At 41.0% G+C, this 21,682-nt stretch overlaps 1 non-coding gene across 1 annotated transcript; it reads left to right on the top strand.

Annotated features, from left to right (window-relative positions):
* The first annotated feature begins 203 nt into the window (after positions 1–203).
* LOC118487775 lies at positions 204–310 on the top strand. The gene has a single exon (XR_004882718.1). It is a non-coding gene; the product is annotated as a small nucleolar RNA R71 (small nucleolar RNA).
* The last annotated feature ends 21,372 nt before the right edge of the window (positions 311–21,682 follow it).

The following is a 21,682-nucleotide window of genomic DNA, read 5'->3' as shown; positions in this document are numbered from 1 at the left end:
CGACCTTATGGGCGCCCGGGGCGATAGACTTATTTCCCCGGGGAGTGTGCCATTGAAAATTGGTTTGAGCAATTTCCTCAATCTGATTATATATTTCGTGTGGGCGTCGATTACCTAAAAGTCCCCCGGAGCTAGAATCAAGTGTCTGCCTAGTGTGTGGCAACAATCCATTGTAGAAAGTGGATACTTGTTGCCATATTGCGAGGCCGTGATGGGGACACTTGCGTAATAGCTCCTTGAACCTTTCCCATGTTTCATATAAGGATTCCCCGTCCTCTTGTGAGTATGTATTAATTTCAGCCATTAATTTAGCAGTTTTAGAAGGAGGGAAATACTTATATAGAAACTTTTGGGCTAGTTCATCCCAGGTGTTTACCGATCCAGCTGGGAGGGTGTTGAGCCAAGCTTTCGCTCGGTCTTTTAGTGAGAATGGAAACATACGGAGGCGGATGGCGTCGTTTGATGCTCCATTGATCCGAAAGGTATCACATATTTCTAAGAAATTAGTTATATGTAGATGAGGATCCTCGTCCGCAAGCCCGTGGAAGGTTGCGGAGTTTTGGAGCATTTGTATCAAATGCGGTCGAAGTTCGAAGTTATTGGCTTCGACATTTGGAGCATTGATAGCGGCGCCTAGATTACCTATGGTGGGCCGTAGATAATCCATAAGGGTACGTTGGTCCGCCATTGGGGGTGGATCACCCGAAACCTTCTCTTGGTTTTTGGCTTTTAACCTTTTTCTAAGAAAGCGTTCGGGTTCTTCTAGCGGTTCCTTTATGTCTTTATTGGAACTGGAGCTCATACACTATGTGAGGATGGCGTCGGGTTCCAAGTCCTGCAATAAAAACAGAAAAGAATGTTGGTCAGAAGGTTCACCACGGCCCCGTGTTGAGCGAACACAGCCCCGTGGTCGGAATTACAGTGATTGTTTTTCAGATCCCAGTTACTGGAAGTTGGACACGGCCCCGTGTTGCACCGGCACGGCCCCGTGGTCAGCCTTCTGTAACTTAAAAAAACAAAAAACTGCCAGTAACGTTGCTGAGCACGGCCCGTGTCCGACCAGGCACGGCCCCGTGCTGAGCTCTGCAGAAGCTGAAAATCTAAGAAAAATCCTAAAAAATTAAAGAAAAATAAAAATATGATTAGGCCGTTGATTCCTAACTTTCTTAAAATCCTTGTGTCCCCGGCAACGGCGCCAAAAACTTGATGTACGTGAAGTGTGTTATAATTTTGATATATATTTAAGCCCTTTTTACACTTTTAGCCAAGTTTTAAATTTATAAAACACGATATTCACTAACACTAAACACACATATGGGCAAGTGCACCCATCGTGGACGTAGTATAGTGTTGGTAAGATACCGAGGTCGTCCAAGGACACAAGAGCTTTTAATACCGGTTTATCCTCAACGTCTAATCAAATCAAAAGGTTAAAAAAATGTTTTAAACTAAGAAAAATAAAAACTAACTAAATGCTGAAAAATAAAAATAAAATAAAAAACAGATAGACAAGATGAATCACTTGGATCCGACACGTGTATTAGTATAACCTTTGATTATTTTCGCACTTTTGCACTTGTTTAAGAGATTATCTTAGTTATTGTAGTAGGCCCCTCTTTTGAAGGCGACGTTACCCTCAACCCAGTAGTTTGAGTCAGCAAGGATACAATCCTAAAGGGTCGGATTATTGAAAGATAATGAATTAAGTTATTAATGCAAATTATGGTAGGCCCCGCTTTTGGCGGTGACGTTACCCTCGGCTAAGTAGTCTGAGTCAGCAGGGATACAGTCCTAAATAGCCGGGTTATAGTATTAATAGTAGTTAACTTATGAGGGGGTCAAAGAGTTTGGATCCCCGCCATCCAATACCTATGGGCATTGAAGGAGATCCTACTAAAATTGACCCAGGTCCCAAGCAGGACCTCTAAACGCTGAACAAGGGCAAGACCCTTACCAAACCGTTCCCTTAACCCCCGACCAGGTAGCCAACATACCTCCATATAGACCGTGGAGATATGAATGGTGAAAATCTTTTATTTTATATAGACAGTAAAATAATGCCAAGACACCACGGACAAACGATAAGGAAAGATCACCTTCAACATAAGTAACTAGTTATTAAAGTCATTAATACAAAACCAAATAAAAAGTGCAAAAGATTAAAAATAAAAAGTATTATACTAAACACTTGTCTTCACCAAGTGATGTAAGAGACTTAGGTAAACATGGCCTTGATTGTCAAGAACTCTTACGATCAATCTTGGATCCCGAGACGACACACACACTCTACGATGGATAATGGATGATGGTGGTGGATGATGGTGTTATGGTGGTGGTGGGTGGTGGATGAGGTGTGGGAGAGGTGGTGTGCCAAGGGATGAGAGAGAATGAAGCCAAGCTCCTCTATTTATAGGCTGAACAGAAGGCTGGACACGGCCTCGTGGTGGACAATGGAAGCTTCTACTGGTTTGTCTTTTCTGCTGCTTCCTGGGCACGCCCCCGTGTTCGCTGGACACGGGGCGTGTTCAGACTCTGTTTCTTCTCCTTTGCCTTGGGAGGTGCCGTTGAGGGTCCGGGCAGTCCACTTTTGTTCCTTTTCTTGTATTTTATGGTAGAATTAGTTGTCTTTTTGCTTCTTTTGTGATTTTGAGCTCATTTCATCCTGAAAATACAAAAGGAAGACAAAAACACTCTTTTTCCAACATTAGTACTTAAAAAGGGTTAGTTTTATGCCTTAATTGATGTGATTTATATGTTGCATTTTACACACATCATGAACCCCTTGCAGAAAAACGCCCAGTTCAGGTAACTGGACACGGGCCGTGTTCACCAGACACGCCCCCGTGTCCAGGCTTCTGTTTCTTTTCTTTAATTTTCGTTACTGGCACCTGAACACGGGGCCGTGTCCGGTCCCCACGGGGCCGTGTCCAGACTGCCAGTAACATAAAATCTTTGCTTTTAACACTATATTACACATCTAATCAGCCTAAAATTTTATTTTTGGGACACATTGAGGACAATGTGTAATTTAAGTGTGGGGGGGGGGGGATGCTAAAACCTTGAAATTTTGCAAGTCCTAATAATAAGACTTACACAAAACTCTATTGGAACCGCTAAACACCCCAAATTTTTTCAAAAAATTCTCATTTTTTTTACTTGTCTAAAGTTTAAGTTAGGAATCCTAAGATTAATAAGGTTATATTTTTACAAATTTACAACCGAGAGCGTCGTGATAAAAAGAACCAACATAAGAAAATTATGAAACGGCATGACAAGCTTAGTTAAAATTTGATTATATATACTAGATCACATAGAAAAACCCATTCCCACAAAAAGTGAGTTTTGAGCCTTTATTGAGCATACAAAATTACATCTTTAGACTAAATGCTCATTTTTCGTTTCTTGTGTGAATAGCCGCTTGGTTCTTACGACTCTAGAACTTGCCACGGCGATTCATTCCCGGTCCTTACCAACTTAAACCCAAGTAAGTAAATGATGGAGGCATTAGGACTAACCCTTTTTCTTTCTACACCATTATTTTTCAATTTTTTTTACCACCTACCCAAAATCCCCCTAGTTAACCCCTTTGAGCCTAAACCTTTCATTTCTTTACCTTAAAACCTTTTTACCCACCAAAACCCCTTTTATTTTTACCCTTTATTTTAGTAACAAGCTCGGTTTTCGTGTGACTACAAAATATATATATATATATATATATACATATATATATATATATATATATATGAAGATGAAGTTAGAAATAAACAAACAAAGCTCTTAAAACAAAAAGCTTGTTTGAAGAAATACTTCATTAAGAATAAAAAGTCACTAAAATAAAATGTTTTACGAAAACCGATGTTTTTTACGCTTTTCGCCCTTTTCTACTAACCACTAACCCATTCACCCACCTTTAGCCCAAGCCTTTACCCAAAAAAGTCCCCTTGATATTTACAAAGGTAACAAGTTAAAAAGGAGGAGGATTGATTGCTTGGCAAGTTTATGGTAGGAATAAGTTCCATGCCGCTCTCGAGTGATTCACTAAAAATATACCTTCGGCCGAGTGTGAGTGATTTCTCCCGTAAGGTATGTGAACTTGTATATAAATGGAATTTTAAAAAGGCATGTTATGCCCAAATAAGTAATTTCTCCTATGAAACGTTCTAAATAAATCATAACGAATAGGATTGTAAATAAAAATAAAACCCAAAAGGATCTTGGATTCCCGACACTCTATGACAAGCCAAAACCTTCTCTTCTACCCATTCCATTTGGGAGTGTAAGCCACATATTAAAGAGTTTTGCTTGAGGACAAGCAAAAGTTCAAGTGTGGGGGTATTTGATGTGTGTAAAATGCAACATATAAAATACATCAAATAAGGCATAAAACTAACCCTTTTTAAGTACTAATGTTGGAAAAAGAGTGCTTTTGTCTTCCTTTTGTATTTTCAGGATTAAATGAGCTCAAATTCACAAAAGAAGCAAAAAGACAGCTAAATCTAACATAAATACAAGAAAAGGAACATAAGTGGATTGCCCGACCCCTCAACAGCATCCTCCCAAGCAAAATAGAGAAGACAGAAGACTGAACACGCCCCGTGCTCAGCCAGCACGGGGCCATGCCCAAGAAGCAGCAGAAAAGACAAACCTATAGAAGCTTCTATTGCCCACCATGGGGCCGTGTCCAGTGAACACGGGGGCGTGGCGAAAGTACAGCAGGCGCATTAATTGTAATTGTGAATTACAATTAATGAGGAGAGAGAGTGTCAGACAGGCACGGGGGCGTGTCCAGCGGACACGGGGCCGTGCCCAGCCTTCTGTTCAGCCTATAAATAGGAGTGCTTGGTTTCATTTCAACTCATCCCTTGGCACACCACCTCTCTCACACTTCATCCACCACCCACCACCACCATAACACCATCATCCACCACCATCATCCATTGTCCATCATAGAGTGTGTGAGTCGTCTCGGGATCCAAGATTGATCGTAAGAGTTCTTGACAATCAAGGCCATGTTTGCCTAAGTCTCTTACATCACTTGGTGAAGACAAGTGTTTAGTATAATACTTTTTATTTTTAATCTTTTGCACTTTTTATTTGGTTTTGTGTTAATGACTTTAATAACTAGTTGCTTATGTTGAAGGTGATCTTTCCTTATCGTTTGTCCGTGGTGTCTTGGCATTATTTTACTGTTTATATAAAATAAAAGATTTTCACCATTCATATCTCCACGGTCTATATGGAGGTATGTTGGCTACCTGGTCGGGGGTTAAGGGAACGGTTTGGTAAGGGTCTTGCCCTTGTTTAGCGTTTAGAGGTCCTGCAAGGGACCTGGGTCAAATTTAGTAGGATCTCCTTCAATACCCATAGGTATTGGATGGCGGGGACCCAAACTCTTTGACCCCCTCATAAGTTAACTACTATTAATACTATAACCCGGCTATTTAGGATTGTATCCCTGCTGACTTAGACTACTTAGTCGAGGGTAACGTCACCGCCAAAAGCGGGGCCTACCATAATTTGCATTAATAACTTAATTCATTATCTTCCAATAATCCAACCCTTTAGGATTGTATCCTTGCTGACTCAAACTACTAGGTTGAGGGCAACGTCGCCTTCAAAAGATGGGCCTACTACAATAACTAAGATAATCTCTTAAACAAGTGCAAAAGTGTGAAAATAATCAAAGGTTATACTAATACACGAGTCGGATCCAAGTGATTCATCTTGTCTATCTGTTTTTTTTATTTTATTTTTATTTTTCAGCATTTAGTTAGTTTTATTTTCTTACTTTAAAAACCTTTTCTAACATTTTGATTTGATTAGACGTTGAGGATAAACCGGTACTAAAAGCTCTTGTGTCCTTGGACGACCTCGGTATCTTACCAACACTATACTACGTCCATGATGGGTGCACTTGCCCATATGTGTGTTTAGTGTTAGTAAATATCGTGTTTTATAAATTTAAAACTTGGCTAAAAGTGTAAAAAGGGCTTAAAATATACATCTAAAATATATTACACTACACACGCATCAAAGCCGGCCCATGTAATCCTCCAAACCCTGTTCCATATTTGTCTACCGTGACAAACCCTACAACATATCCCCTCTTTTCATCTCAGCCAGTTACGAGTGGTGCTCCTTTGGGCCATGAGCTGACTTTGGATCAGATCCTACATTCCCCAATATCAAGCTTTCCAGCTTCTACAGCCAATTCGTGGGAACAGGCTCTGTCTGTGCTTCCATTGGCACGAAGTGCAGTAATGAGCACCCCTCTTGGAGTTAGCTGCCCAGCCACATCCGGAAGCCTCCAAGGCTTCAACCCTATGACCTAGATGATGACTCAGATGATGGCCAGCTTCCCGTGGCAACATTTTATCAATCAAGTGCTAGCCACCCAAGGGAACAACGATGGTAATAACAATATAGGTACAAGGGTCGAAGAAGACTTGGCCAAACCCTATAAGCCAAGTAACCTTTCATGCTTCTCACAGCAAATAGCCGATTATGATTTTCAAACAAAGATCAAGATGTTGTCCCACATCAGGACGTATGATGGGTCTGAGGACCCAGAGGACCACCTTCAGATCTTTACCGGTGCAGCAAGGATCGAGAATTGTCAAATGCTGAATGTTGTCTAATGTTCATGCAAACCCTTATCGGATCTGCCAGGATCTGGTTCAACGATTTACCTGCTCGAAGCATTCAAAGCTTCGATGACCTTAGCAAGGGTTTTCTGGCCAACTTCTCCCAGCAGAGACGATATGTCAAAGATGCAACAGTGATTTTTCAAATAAAACAACGTGACAATGAAAGTCTTCGTGAGTTTATTGAACGATACAAGAAGGAAGGTCTAACCTATGTAGGGGCAGATGAAAAAATGAGGGTAGCCGGTTTCATGAACGCTATCACTTCGAAATATCTCACAAGAGATTTCAACAAATCCCTGCCTAAGACCTTGGAAGAAGCCCTCGAGAGGGCGGAAGCCCACATTCGGGGAGAGGAGGCAGTTGACATCAAAGAACAAAGGAAGAGAGGGTCTAGCTGGCGAACTAATAGCCCAGTCAGAAAAAGAAGGAACTACAACTCCTATGACAGACGACAGAAGGGTTCAGACCATCGAAGGTCTGAAGGCCGGAACCCTCCAACCAGGGAAAAAGGCATGAGCTTCACACCCCTCACAAAGACTCCTCAAGAAATCCTTGCAGCAGAAGAAGTCAAGCAGAACTTTAGGCCTCCTAGGCCTCTCCCCAAAAGCAGGAAAAATGAGAACTCCACACAGTTCTGTGAGTTTCATGAAGATAAGGGTCACCACACCAACGACTGCTTCCAGCTCAAGAAAAGAATTGAAGAAGCTGTTAAGTCCGGGGAACTCGCTCATTTGGTGAAAGGGGTTCGGGACAAAATGGCTGAGGGAAAGGGAAAGGAAGTCAATATGGTGAACTCTGATGAAAGGGTTCCTCATAAAAGACAGCGGTTGGAAGCTTGGGAGCTTCAGTGTGTTTGCTTTCCCCCAACAGAAAAAGACCCTCTTTCAAGCCCTCTTGTTGTAGAAGCTACTGTGGGGACGTTGAAAACATATAGGGCATACATAGACACTGGGGCGGCCACTGAAATCATGTTCGAGAAGTTCTTTAACCGCTTGAGTAATGAAGAACATTCAAGGCTTCAACCCTCTGGAACCTCCATAAAAGGCATTGCTGATATCCCCCTCAAGCCTTTAGGATAGCTGACACTAAATGTCTGTTTTAACGAAGGACAGAAGGAAAGAATCCAACCACTCACCTTCGTGGTTATCAACATACCTTCAAACTATGATGTGATCATAGGAAGACCGGGACAATGTGCCTTCTACATAGACGTGTCCGTTGGACATGGCACGGTGAAATTCCCAACCAAGAGGGGGATAGCAACCCTTCAACCCTCTCAGGAGGCCTACATGGTTGAAGGCGAAAGTCCCAGAAGTGAAGAAGACAAGCAAAGGCTTATCATAAATCCTAAGTACCCTGAACAAAGAATAAGGGTCAATCCAAGCCTTTCACAAGAGACTCTCTCTTATCTGGAAAAATTGTTGACACATTACAGTGATGTCTTCGCTTGGTGTCCAGAAGACATGACAGGAATCCCCCGAAATGTGACAACTGTGTTATGTAGTCGTGGTTCGATATAAAACAATGTTGGTTATCAACAAAACAATGTGCCTTGGTGTTATTATATGTGTTTTTGTGCTATTATATGTGTTTTTGTGTTATTACGTGTGTGTTTGTGTTTGGTAAGTTTTCAATTCAATTCGATTCCGATTTCAAGCTCTAAATCGCTTTCTGGAAGGTTATATGCGCACGGATGCGTAAATATAACCAGTTTAATGCAACAAACACTCTGGAATAGTGAAATAGGCTTAACGTACCTTAAATAACCTCCACATAACTTAGAAATAAGTTTTGGATGGTTTGGTGTGTTAAAATCAACTTTGTTCGATCGCAGGGACTATTTGTGTCAAACTGCGAAACTATACCGATTTGTGTAGTAACGAACAATCCGGAACTTGATCATAAGTTAAACATACCCTAAATATCCTTTACATAGCTTAGAAATAGGCTTTGAGGAGTTCGGTATGCTAAAATAAACTTTATTGATCAATAGGGACTAAAAGCGTCAAAAAGTGCACAAGTTTGCATTTTCGCGCATATTTTGCGTTCTGAATATATCCGGACATCCAAAAATTCATGTAATCATTAAAATATTATTTTTTAGTGTTTTGCATGATAAAATTTCATTCGTCGCTTAATTTGGATCGTTTTTGCGTTCATTACGACTTCCGTCGTAATTAACCGAACAACGCAACCGTACAACCAAACGAACCGACATCCGAGATATTTTTGAGCATGTTTTGAGTTCCCTATACTTTAACTTCATTTTAGAGCCTTTAAATGAGGTTAACGGGGCTTAAACGTGTCAAAAATGAGCCGAAATGCAAGTTTTTGATGTACAGGGACCTGTTTTGACAATCTGCCAAAGTTGGCCAGGCGGCCCGCGTAAGCCAAGCTTAATTCTTACGCGGGGCGCGAGAGCCTGTCAGACAGAAACTTCAGATTTTGCAATCTGGGTCAAATTCAGGGGTTTTAATGCAATTTTTGCAATACCATGGGCTAAATTTGATGGTTTTCTTGTGCCCCATTGTTTAGCAATACCATGGGCCCAAGTGGAGGGTCTAGATCGAAGCTCGCTTCCCGATAAACGATCCTAACGGTTCTAGCTCTCCTATAAATACCCACCTTCATTTCATTCATTCCTCACTTGAATTCTGAGATTTTCTCTAAGTTGGAGTGACTATCACTTCATACATGAGAAATACTTGGAATTCAATCTTGCGGGGACCCTCTGTAAGTATTCTTTCGCGTTTTTCGTTCGTTTCTATCATTAAAGTCAAACTGCGTTTGACTTTCTGCATTAACCAGTCTATGGTCAATGCGAAGTTCGTTTGAACTTCATAACGTGAGCGTAATCACGATGGTCATAGTCCCTAGTGACTATACCTACTGATTACCACGTTATCTAGACTCAGTGACGAGTCGTAGTTTCGGCCAAAATGCGTTTTCTCGCGTATTTTGTAACCAAACTACTCTAGGATATCAAAACCGTTTGGTTTGATATCAAAACCTGTTTTCTAACTTAACTAAACATGTTCTAGCATGTTTAGCTCGTCACTTTTTAGATTAGTGCTTATGTAGAGTCGTAAGTCAAGCGGACTAAACACCCGCTTAGACTTTCGAACACGACCCGTTTGATCAATCTTTAGGATCCGACCAAACATGTTTAGTGACCATAGTATCATAGGGAATAACCTTCCGAGGTTATACCTTATGGTCACCTAGTTTAGGTAGTTGTATGATAAGTAGTTTATATGCCTTAGGTAAATTACCAAAATACCCTTTTTATGCATAATTGGTAATTAAGCATATGTAACCTAAACTTTTGTCACGTAACTGATTATGTAACATCATTAAACATGTTTTGGAATATAATACTTGTCATAGGACTAGTTAGACGTCTCGAACGCGCTTTTGCGCGCACGACGTGTTAAAGTAGCGTGAGCTACCTTAATGGGTCGCAATGGGTCGAAAGCACTTAGGTTAGGTTTCAATTTTAGAATGTAAGCTTTGTTAAACCATATCACATGAGTTCCAACACTCATTTGGTTTACAAGACCTCATTCTATCCGATCTTCCGATTTAGGCGTCTATTGTTTGACTAGTGGTTCGATTACTAGGTGCTGTTTGATTGCTCTGGTTTACTTGAGTTTGCTTGAGTTCTATTGATTGAAGATACTTTGCACTCCATGTGAGTACATAGTTCCCCTATTTTACTGCTTTCAATTGTTTTGGGGTGATTCATATGTGCTAAATGTTTTCAAGGATTTAACGATGGTTTTCAAAACGATTTTCGATATTATAACGATGATTTCAGAAACGATTAAAACGATTTTTACTAAACTAATAACGATTTCAATAATGTGAATGAAACTTGATGGTTGTAGTTACATAACAAATGACTTTCATTAGCATTGATCAAGCCGACCAGTATTAGGTTATGGTACCATAGGATCTGACAAATCCCGTTACTTTACTACACCCATGGTTATGTGTGGGGGTTGTGGGTAGCGACTGAATCTGATGTTTGTTAACTTACCCTTTGGTGGTTTGTTAATTCGAGAAGCGAGAAGCGAGGTGATCGAGTCACGAAGGTTTGAATGTTGTTAGCGAGACGACCATAAATAAGTTTTCACAATTAAAACGAGGATGATTTTAAACGATTTAAACGAGTTAACGATTTGGAAACGATTTGAACAAGTTATACGAATTGGATAAACGATTGGTTTTTAGTTAGTGTATAGATAACGGGACGGGTGTAATATGGTGAAAGCATGGTAGATACGCCGCTGGTACTTCTTATATATAAGTGTTTTCAATATATTACATACCGTGGCGTTATTTAGTTCACTTGGGTAAACGATTTTGAAACGATGTCACACAAACGATGTTTTCTAAAGGTTATATACCATACGAGTTTTTAACGATTTTTTACAAGATGTTTTACAAGTTGGTTTTCTAAAACAAATGTTTTTGGGTTAAGAAGCATGGCTATGTGATTTTACAAACTATAACCCACTTGATTTGAGTTGGTTAACTATGTTGCAATACACTTTTCAAAACAAGGTTTGTATTTTGACTCTTGTAGTCTAATAAAGTACTGCAACATATAAACGAGCCATGATTCTGATACTCTTATAAAACCTATGTACTCGCCAGCATTTCTTTGCTGACTAAGTTTTTACATATGTTTCAGGTGTTGATGCTTGATTGATTTCTAGGATGCATGCGTCACATAGGATCTGGACAAGGCCTTAGTGACATAACAACTATGATAGATGATATAAAACTAGTTTGTTCTATGTGTTAAGACAAATGAAATGATTAGTTTTATCAATAAAACAAAACTATTTTGTATCCATGGTTGTGAAACAATAGCTTCTGTTGCAACACTCCCCGACGTTTCCGCCACGGTTTGTTGTCCTACGTGGTCGGGGTGTGACACGAAACATTGCTAAGCACGAGTTAAGAATACCACCCGATGTTAAACCCATGGTCCAAAAGAAAAGAAGCTTAGCACCCGAAAGAAGCCTGGCTGCTTGTCAGGAGGTAGAGAAACTCGTATCGACTGACATTCTCCGAGAAGTCAAGTACCAATCATGGGTTGCAAACCCAGTTATGGTCAAGAAACCGGACAACTCTTGGAGAATGTGCATAGACTTCAAAGATTTCAACAAAGCTTGTCCTAAGGACTGCTATCCGCTATCGGAAATCGACCTCAAGGTTGACTCGCTCACCGGTTACCTTTTCAAATGCTTTCTTGATGCTTACAAAGGGTATCATCAAATACTTATGAAAGAAGAAGACGAAGAAAAAACGGCGTTCCACACTGACAAGAGAATCTTCTGCTACAAGAAGATGCCCTTTGGACTCAAGAACGCTGGAGCAACCTACCAACGTCTGGTAGACAAAGCTTTTGCAAGCCAAATAGGTAAAAACATGGAAGCTTACGACGATGACTTGGTAATCAAAAGCAAGACGGAGTATCAAATGCTTGATGACATCCAAGAAACTTTCAAAAATCTCAGAAAGGTTAACATGAAACTTAACCCTGAAAAATGCTCATTTGGATTCGAAGAAGGAAAATTCCTGGGTCACATTGTCGGGAAACAAAGCATCAAGGCCAACCCAAACAAAGTAAAAGCTGTCCTCGAAGCCAAGCCGCCAAAAACCAAAAAAAAGGTTGAAAGCTTAAACGGGAAACTTGCTGCCTTGAAGCGTTTCACCTCCAGGCTGGCCGAAAGGTCCCTACCCTTCTACAAAACACTAAAAAATTGTTCTGATAAGAAGGATTTCAAGTGGACTGATGAAGCTGAGGAAGCCTTCAACCAGATGAAACAACATCTTGCTTCTTTGCCAGACATTGCAGCTCCAGAAACGGGAGAGTTAATTTCAGTCTATCTATCGGTTGCTGAAGAGGCTATAAGTGTAGTCCTTACAATCGAACGAAACACGGCTCAGGTACCTGTTTACTTCTTCAGCAAAACTTTAAAATTGGCTGAGACCAAATATCCTCCCCTTGAAAAACTTGCCCTAGCCCTAGTTCAAACAGCTAGAAGGCTTAGGAGGTATTTCCAAGCACATCCTATACAAGTGGTCACTGACCAACCTGTTAAAAATGTGCTTGAAAAACCTGAGAACTCTGGAAGATTGGCAAAATGGGCGGTGGAGCTAGGTGAACACAACATCACCTATGTCCCACGAAAAGCTATTAAAGCACAGGTCTTGGCCGACTTCATTGTGGAAGTCCCAAACCAAATAATTAACAAAGTAAACACTACCACCGCTGAACCCTTCAACCCTGAAGCTTGGAAGCTCTTCACCGACGGAGCTTCAAGCGTTGAAGGGTCAGGGGCTGGGCTAGTTTTGATCAACCCCGAAGGGTTGGAATTCACGTATGCCCTTCGTTTTGATTTTCAGACCACCAATAATGAGGCTGAATACGAGGCACTGATCGCCGGTTTAAGGCTGGCCAAAGAGATGAAAGTCCAAAAGCTTGAAGTGTTCACAGATTCATTACTAGTCTCAAGCCAAGTCAACGATAGCTACGTAGCCAAAGAACCCAATATGAGAAGATATAAAGAAAAATCCAAGGAGTTGATGAATACCTTCCAAGCATGCAGTATCAAACAAATTCCCAGATCCCAAAACAAAAAGGCTGATGCCTTAAGTAAGCTAGCATCCCCCACCTTCGCCCACCTCACCAAGAAGGTGTTGGTAGAAGTGTTGAAGGCTCCATCGATTGATGAATTGGAAGTTCAAGATGTAGTCACCGAGGAAGATCCAAATTGGATGACTCCCATCAAAAAATTCCTTCAAAATGGTGAACTACCCAATGATCAAGTAGAAGCTGAAAGGGTTAAAATCAAAGTAAGGAAATATGTGTTACAAGGAGAAACCCTCTACAAAAAGGGTTACCTTGCCCCCTTGCTGAGATGTGTCGGTCCCGAGCAAAGTAAGTATTTGATCAGAGAAATTCACGAAGGCGTATGTGGAGCCCATTTCGGAGCTAGGTCGGTGGTTGCAAAACTCATGAACCTCGAATATTTTTGGCCCTCGATGCATCGTGACACCACCGAGCAATTGAAGAAATGTGATGCTTGTCAGATTCATGCACCAATCCCAAAGAATCCCAAGAATGATCTTGTCCCAATAACCTCGGCATGGCCATTCCATAAGTGGGGAATGGACATTGTTGGACCATTCCCTCCAAGCAAAGGAGGAGTAAAATTCTTGCTAGTGGCAATAGATTATTTCACCAAATGGCCCGAGGTTAAACCCCTCACAAAGATCACAGGCAAACAGGTCATCGACTTCGTTTGGGAGAACATCATCTACCGTTATGGATTGTCGGGAGTGATTGTCACCGACAACGGGAAGCAATTTGCTGAAAAGCCTTTCAGCGTTTGGTGCAAAGAGTACAGGATCAACCAGATCTTCAGCTCAGTGGCTTGCCCACAATCAAATGGCCAGGTTGAAAGGGCAAATTGAAGCATAGTGGAAGGTATCAAGACAAGATTAGGAAGATATGAAAGCAACTGGCTCGAAGAATTGCCTAGTGTTCTATGGGCAATTAGAACAACTGAAAAAACAAGCCACAAGAAAACACCTTATAGCTTGGTATTTGGATCCGATGCTGTAATCCCCGCTGAAATAGGGGTTGTAACCCAACGAATTGTCAACATGGATCCCGAAACAAACCAAAAAGAGACCATGTTGAATTTACAACTCCTAGAGGAAGCCCGAGACCAGGCCGCAATTCAAGAAGCCAAGTATAAGCAACAAATGGAAGCCTACTACAACAAGAAAGTCAAGAATGAACGATTCAAGCCAGGGGACCTAGTCCTTAGAAACAATGAAGCTAGCAAAAAAGAAAATCAAGGAAAGCTTGGCCCAAAATGGGAAGGTCCATACACCATCCTCGAAGCACACAAGGGTGGATCCTATAAGCTAGCAGATTCAGAAGGCAAAAGGCTTCCAAGGCATTGGAACGGCAAAACCCTGAGAAGATTCCATATTTAGACAGGAAAGTTTGGGTTGTATCAAAATGTATCTCGAACAACACTATCAAAACCTTTTGTAAAAAGCAAGTATTGCTTGAATGAATGAAGTTGTTTTATCAAACTTGTCTTTCTATCCTAAGGTCAGGTTGAGAACCTAGCAAAAAACTCCATGGCAAGGGCCATGTAAGGGGATGAGCTCCCAGGCCACATCGCTCAATAGGTTCAAGGGTTGAATGAACCTATATAAGGGGTGAGTTCCTAAATCAATACAACTCCATGAGACTTACTAAGCCAAAACAAAATTGTCTCATAGACAGGTCTGAACAACCTACACCAATCGTTCCTTAAGCCTTAGAAATATAACCAACAAACAGGCTTACGAAGTCGAATAAATCACAAAGAGATAATAAAGAGGATAGGTGCTATGTCTTATTGTCAAAAAACACCAAGGCCAAGTGTCTGCAGCACTGAACCCTTTAAGGTGTAAAAAACATAAAGACAACACGAACTCAACAAAGACAAAGTTACAAGAGAATGAAAATTATCCAAGGAAAAATACAAGCAAAAAGAAAATCCTTTAGCAAAAATACAAACCAAATCAAGTCATAAAGAGCCCGCAAAGCTTCAAGCCACCTACGTGACAAGCTCGAAACCTTGAAGGTTTCAACCCACCTACGACTAGCCAAAAGGCTTGAAGGGTTAAAGCCAATCAAACTAACTCAACAAAACAGGCATAAGTATAAAAACATAACAAAAGTAGCATAATTAACCATCATACCATAGCAAAGAAAGTCATAAAAGACTTTCAAATAAAACTGAAGGCAAGTCCTAGTAACTTGCAAGTTCAACCATTGTTCAAAAGGCCATACAGGCCTAACACACAACCAACAGGAACCTTAAGGGTTCCTGGAAACCTAATATTGTTCAAAGTAACATTACAAATCATAAATTGTTATGCTAAGAAAGCTACGAATAACCATTAAACAGCGGCAGAAGGCTTAGAGACCCCAGAACCTTCAGCTTTGGCCTTCTTCGCCTTCTTGGACTTCTTAGCCTTTGCACCACCATCACCACCCACCGCTGAAGCCTCCAAGCCCGCATCCTTCGAAACATCCGGCACACTTGAGAAAGTATCATCACTATCTCCGGAATAGGATCTTTTCTTCGAAAGTGAGCCCAAAACTTCCGCACAAACCTTTTCATTAAGGCCCTCCGGTTTCAAGTCTTGTAAAACAGATAAAGGCTTACCAAAACAAGAGGAAACCTGATGAACATAAGGATAGGTCAGCCTTTTCCATCTGTTCAACTGAGCCTTTAAAAACATCAGAAGCTTCGGGACGAAACAAGGGGGACTTTTCCAAAGGATGTCCAGCTTCATGCAACTTATAACCAGCAATGAGGCCTTGGTGTTTTCCCAAATTGAGCAACTTTGTATAAACCTCACCAAGAGCGGAGTTAAATTCAGCAGAATGAAGCAGATAAGTGACAACTTGTTGAAAGCCCTGCTCAATCAACCACTGGTTATCACTAGTTGCCCGGGAAACTAAAGCCTTCAAGCTCTCCTTTTCCTCATCAAAGGCTTTCTGAGCAACAAACAAAGCCTCCTTGTCTGCCTTTAGCTTCAATCGATCGGCCTCAAAACTCTTCTTCAAATCACTCATCTCAATCTCATGCTGCTTGGACAAGCCTTCAACCTTTTTCGACCAAGCTTCCTCCTTCTCAGCAAAACCACTTATCTCCTTCTTCATCGCTGCCATCGAAGACTTCATTTTGTCTTTCTTCTTAGAAAATTCTTCGTACTCTTGCATCCTCTGACGAAAACGGGCAACGCCCTGAGGAAGCATGGGCTTAGAATCATACGAGACAACATCACATCATCATCCATTTCAGAGATAGTATTATGAACCGAAGGAGGAGCAATATGACTCAAGGCATCTTCACAAACAGCAGCGTCTTTAAAACAGTCGTCAATTTTCACTACCCAACCTGGCACATAAACCGCATCCGGATCCAACCCTTCAACATCCATGCTTGAAGAACCCTGAACAGGAGTAACAACAACCTTCTTGGCTGAAGCCTTTTTGCCATGAACAACCAGTTTCTTCTCTTTCTTAGAACCCGCTTCAACACCTTGATCCCCAGACACTTCGACATCATCACTCAACTCCACCGGTTCAGTAGAGGTGGATTGAGGAACACCTTTTAAACGACGAGTAGATCGCCGGGTCGAAGTCTTGGGGACAAGAGGTTTAGAAAAACCTTTCACGTTGGAAACACTAACATACCCAATACCCTCAAACCTTTGTTCAGCACCTTTAACCACAACATTCTCATCAGGGATAACAGAAACATCCCCAAAAACCACATCAGAAGTGTCGTCACTCTTAATGAAATCCAAGGCAGACATAATTGCAAGCAACAAACAGACAGAACATAAGACATAAATTAAGAAAAATACAAGAAAAGTGGAAAAGAAAATGCATACCCGTGCCATCCCTCATCAGAACCGGATCGCGATTAGCTTTTTCCCATAAGTTACTAACCCCTAACAAGACTAGCAAATGCTCAGGAAAGGGACGAACCCTTGAAGGGCATTCCCGGATGGCTTTCAGAAAAGCATCATTCAAGTCAGATTCAAGGGGTTCCGGTTCATTGAGAACAGTATCCGGGTGCCTCCACACCATTTTAAATGGAACAATAGTATCGGAAACCCAGAAAAAACGATTCTTCCAAGTCCCAAGTGTTGTAACCATAGACGAAATAAAGCAAGAATCAACCTTGGATGTTTCAAAGGTAAACCAATCGCCATTTTTGGCCAAACGGAAAAAACGGCGAAAAAGCAATAACGAAGGATCATATCCGAGGGCACGACACAAAACCTCAAAATGTAAAACCCTAGCCATGCCCTTCGGATGAATCTGACCGAAGGAGACTCGATAATACTCCAATAAGTTCAACACAAACAAGGAAAACGGATAACAAAGGTTTGAAAACTCGAAATGATGACAATAAAGAGCAACAAAACCAACCGGACATTTGTCAATCGAAGCATCACACGCAGGAGCCGTAGGTTTAAATTTAGTCCCAATACCATATTCCATACAAAACAACTCTACTTCTTCCTGGGTTAATCGGGAAAAAGGATTTTGCTAAATCCTTAAGAGCACCCATTTTTGCAAAGAAAATATGAAGAAAGTAACGAAATAAAGGGAACCGAAACTAACCTTGAAGAAAGGGAGTTGCAGAGTGAAACTTGATGGAATTATGTGGAAAGCAAATGAGAAAATGAAAATGTAATAACCCAATATAGGGGTAATAATGGTAAAACAATAAATCCTGAAAAAACCGCCACCCTACGAACTGCCATACATCAATCAAATCAGTTGTCAGACATTCAAAATTCAAACATTAACTGCTGACAACCTTTCAAGCCTTCAAGCACTGAACCCTTAAAACCCTCAGGCAATAAAATAGATGTATAAAAGTCAGAAGTCTTTGAGATATTCCCAAAAACTCTGACTTGGGGGGCTGATGACGGGGGTAGCCCAAGACTAAATAAAATAACTAAATATGTAAACGCCCAAAAGGTTAAAGGGTTCAATGGTTGGAAAAGCTGAGGAGATAGAGTAAAGAAATACGGGAACAGTAAACAAGTCACATCCCCAAACAGTCTCACCAACCACAGCCGTAAAAGCAACGCAGGTCCACAGAGCACACGCTATTATCCAGGGGTCAAAAGGCTTCAACCCCCGAAAGGGTAAGCCCCTCGCTGCAAGCTAGTTCACTAGTCAAATGAATGCCTCTTTGGGAGATGTCTTCTCCTATATAAATGACACTTCATTTACTGAGTTGGGACATTCGGATCAGACTTGTTTCCTTAAACTCTGGTCTTTCACCTCGTGTACTTGCTTCATGCAAGTCGCTCTCATTCACATCTCACTCACGCTTATTCTCTTTGTTTCTTCATCCTTTTCTGAACACGCTTCAGAATAGGATCTTCAAACAACAAAAACCAACTAGTGAACCTCCTTCCACGTCTTGCAAACGTGGGGAGACCCCACGACCTGCGTTAGGCAAGGTTAAACCCTTTAACCCTTCTGCCTAACCACCCTCGCTACTACGTTTGGTCTATTATTTGTTGTCTCAACAGGATACTTTATGGTGTAAGCCATTATGGGTCAAACAAGTAAAAATAAGTTTTTGGTGAAAAACGCTTGCTGGCACGAACCAAAACTGGTCAAACAAGTAAAAATAAGTTTTTGGTAAAAAGTGCTTGCTGACACGAACCAAAACGGCCAAACAATTTAAAATAAGTTTTTGGTAGTAAGCACTTGCTGACGTGAAACAAAACAGGTCAAACAAGTGAAAATTAGTTTTTGGTAGTAAACACTTGCTGACGCAAACCAAAACGGGTCAAAGTAGTAAAAATAAGTTTTTGGTGAAAAGCCCTTGCTGATGCGAACCAAAACGTGTCAAACAAGTAAAAATAAGTTTTTGGCACTACACGCTTGTTGGCACGAACCAAAACGGGTCAAGCCAGTAAGAATAAGTTTTTGGTGAAAAGCGCTTACTGACGCGAATCAAGACGGGTTAAACAAGTAAAAATAAGTTTTTGGTGAAAAACACTTGCTGACGCGAACAAAAACGGGCCAAACAAGTAAAAATAAGTTTTTGGTAGTAAACACTTGCTGACGCGAACCAAAAGGGTCAAACAAGAAAAATGGCGAATAATCATATATTGGTTATTAACTTCATGAATTTTAGAAACGGGACCCTATTATGCGAACCACAATGTGTCAAATGAATAAAATGGTAAGTAATACCGTTTTGCAATAAACAATGCTTGGTTATACCATTATGCAAAAAGGGTGAGCCAAGAAACCGGTTAAACGGGTCAAAAGGTGATGTTAGCACCATTGAATATAGTATTTAATGCTTTGCTTGTAGAGTTTCATACTTACAGGAAAGCATAAGGTTTAGGCATGCATTGTTATGAATTAGAATATAACCTCGCAAGGTATTGCTAACGGGTCATTGCTTTGACCAACGCCATGTATGTGAATGAGTTAAACTCTTGATGAGGGCTTATGGTCTGAACAGAGCCGGTTGAGTCAAGGGTGGACACTAGACCACCTCGAGTGAGGTATGTCTAGTATTTTGGTAAAATGGCCATTAGAGTCGAAGACATGTTCATGATGCGAAAATACGACTAAATGAGTTTTAAAATACTAGATTATGTTTTCTATGTTCTTAGGGACATAATATTTCTAGAAGGGTAACGGGTTAAAAGTGCCCATTAGTGTTAAAATAAGCTTTTAAAAGTCCTCCGGTCGTTAAAGGATTAAAATTGACCAAAACGCCCCCGGATGACAAATTGGGCAAACTACCCATAAGGGTAGACTAAAAAATGAGTACTAGAATTGGGTTGATCCTTCCGGTAGCATAAAAGTGGGAGACGTAAGCTTTTTGGCTTAATGTCTCCTAACGGGTCGGTTGGGTAATTAAATTCGAACTGAAAAGTGATTTAAATGCTAGAGGATTTGGGTTCGGATCAAAGGTTTGAACTCTACAAATGTGGGGGAAGGTTCAAAAAATGATAAACTTGAAGTTGGGTCAAGTTCGCTGCAAAGACTTCGAAATTTTAGCTAGGTCCTGCGCAGGGGTAAAAACTGCCAGTTCTGAAAATATACTGGAAACAAGGCCTTTTCGCGCCACGCGAAGGGACAATTGTGCTCCGTCACATGGTGCGAAGAAGCCCTGTTTCAACAAACTTGTTTTTCTTCGTTAGATTAAATCGCGTTGATTATTCAACTTAAACACTAATGGTTTTTAGTGTTTATGATAGGTTTTGATGTAGCGCGTGATACGTAAACGAAGATCAAACACGTTGATTCAAAGAATACCCGTGTGTTCTTCCCCAACCCCCAAGATTCCACCCAAAAGGCACGAAATTTGAAGTGAAAAATCAATTATGTCAAAATTCAAGTCTGCCCATTCATATTACTAGAGGGACATATAAATAGAAACCGAAATTCGAAATAGGCCTAAAAAAGATAACGGGCCAAACACACGGCCTAAAACAAAATGCCCAAAATAGTTCAAAAAACATAAAAATGCAAATAACTAATAAAAATAAACGTTTTTTGGCCTGGACAATGACCCAAACCGCCGTAGGCCGTTTGCAGCAAGATGGAGCTCGTTCACACGTTCGTTTCGCTTGGTCGCACGCCCAAAACGGACCCCCGTAGCCCAAGTTAGAGCCATTTTAGTGAAGCCCCTTTTGTTACACGATCTTGGGCCTCCAAATACAAAATAGCCCGCTCTTCCACACTTGGGCCCGCATCATTCCCCCCCTGGATAGACAAAATTCGCTCTCGAATTACCAACAGGTTCATCATCAGAAGAATCTCCATAATAAGGCAACAGATGCTTCGCGATAAACACATCAGAACAACGAATGTGACTAGGCAGCTTCAGACGATATGCATTCGGATTGATCTTCTCCACGATTTCAACTGGGCCAATCTTCTTTGCTGATAACTTGTTGTACTCCCCAACTGTAAAACGATCTTTAATCAAAACAGCCCAAACAAAATCACCTTCCTCGAACTCAACATGCCTACGCTTCTGATCAGCAACTTGCTTATACTTCAGATTAGCTCGGGTTAAATGATCATACACAGCATTATGAACTTCATGTAAGCCCTCCATAAAATCTTGAACTTTCTTAAGAACAGATCCAGAAAGAGGGAGAGACATCAAATCAAGTGGTCCCCGGGGCTGAGATGAGTACACTATCTGAAATGGGCTATATCTGGTGCTCCGATTAACAGCATGATTATGAGCAAACTCAACTTGGCATAACTTTTGATCCCATTCCTTCACATGATCACCAACCAAACACCTCAGCAAATTCCCAAGTGACTGATTAACAACTTCAGTTTGCCCATCAGTTTGTGGGTGATAAGCACTACTAAAGTTGAGTATTCACCATCTTCCACAAGCTACGCCAAAAATGACTTAGAAATCGGG

Source organism: Helianthus annuus, chromosome 15 (assembly GCF_002127325.2).
Source record: "Helianthus annuus cultivar XRQ/B chromosome 15, HanXRQr2.0-SUNRISE, whole genome shotgun sequence".
Taxonomy (NCBI): domain Eukaryota; kingdom Viridiplantae; phylum Streptophyta; class Magnoliopsida; order Asterales; family Asteraceae; genus Helianthus; species Helianthus annuus.
The sequence above is the reverse complement of the archived record's forward strand: the minus strand, read 5'-3'. Positions and strand labels throughout refer to the sequence as shown.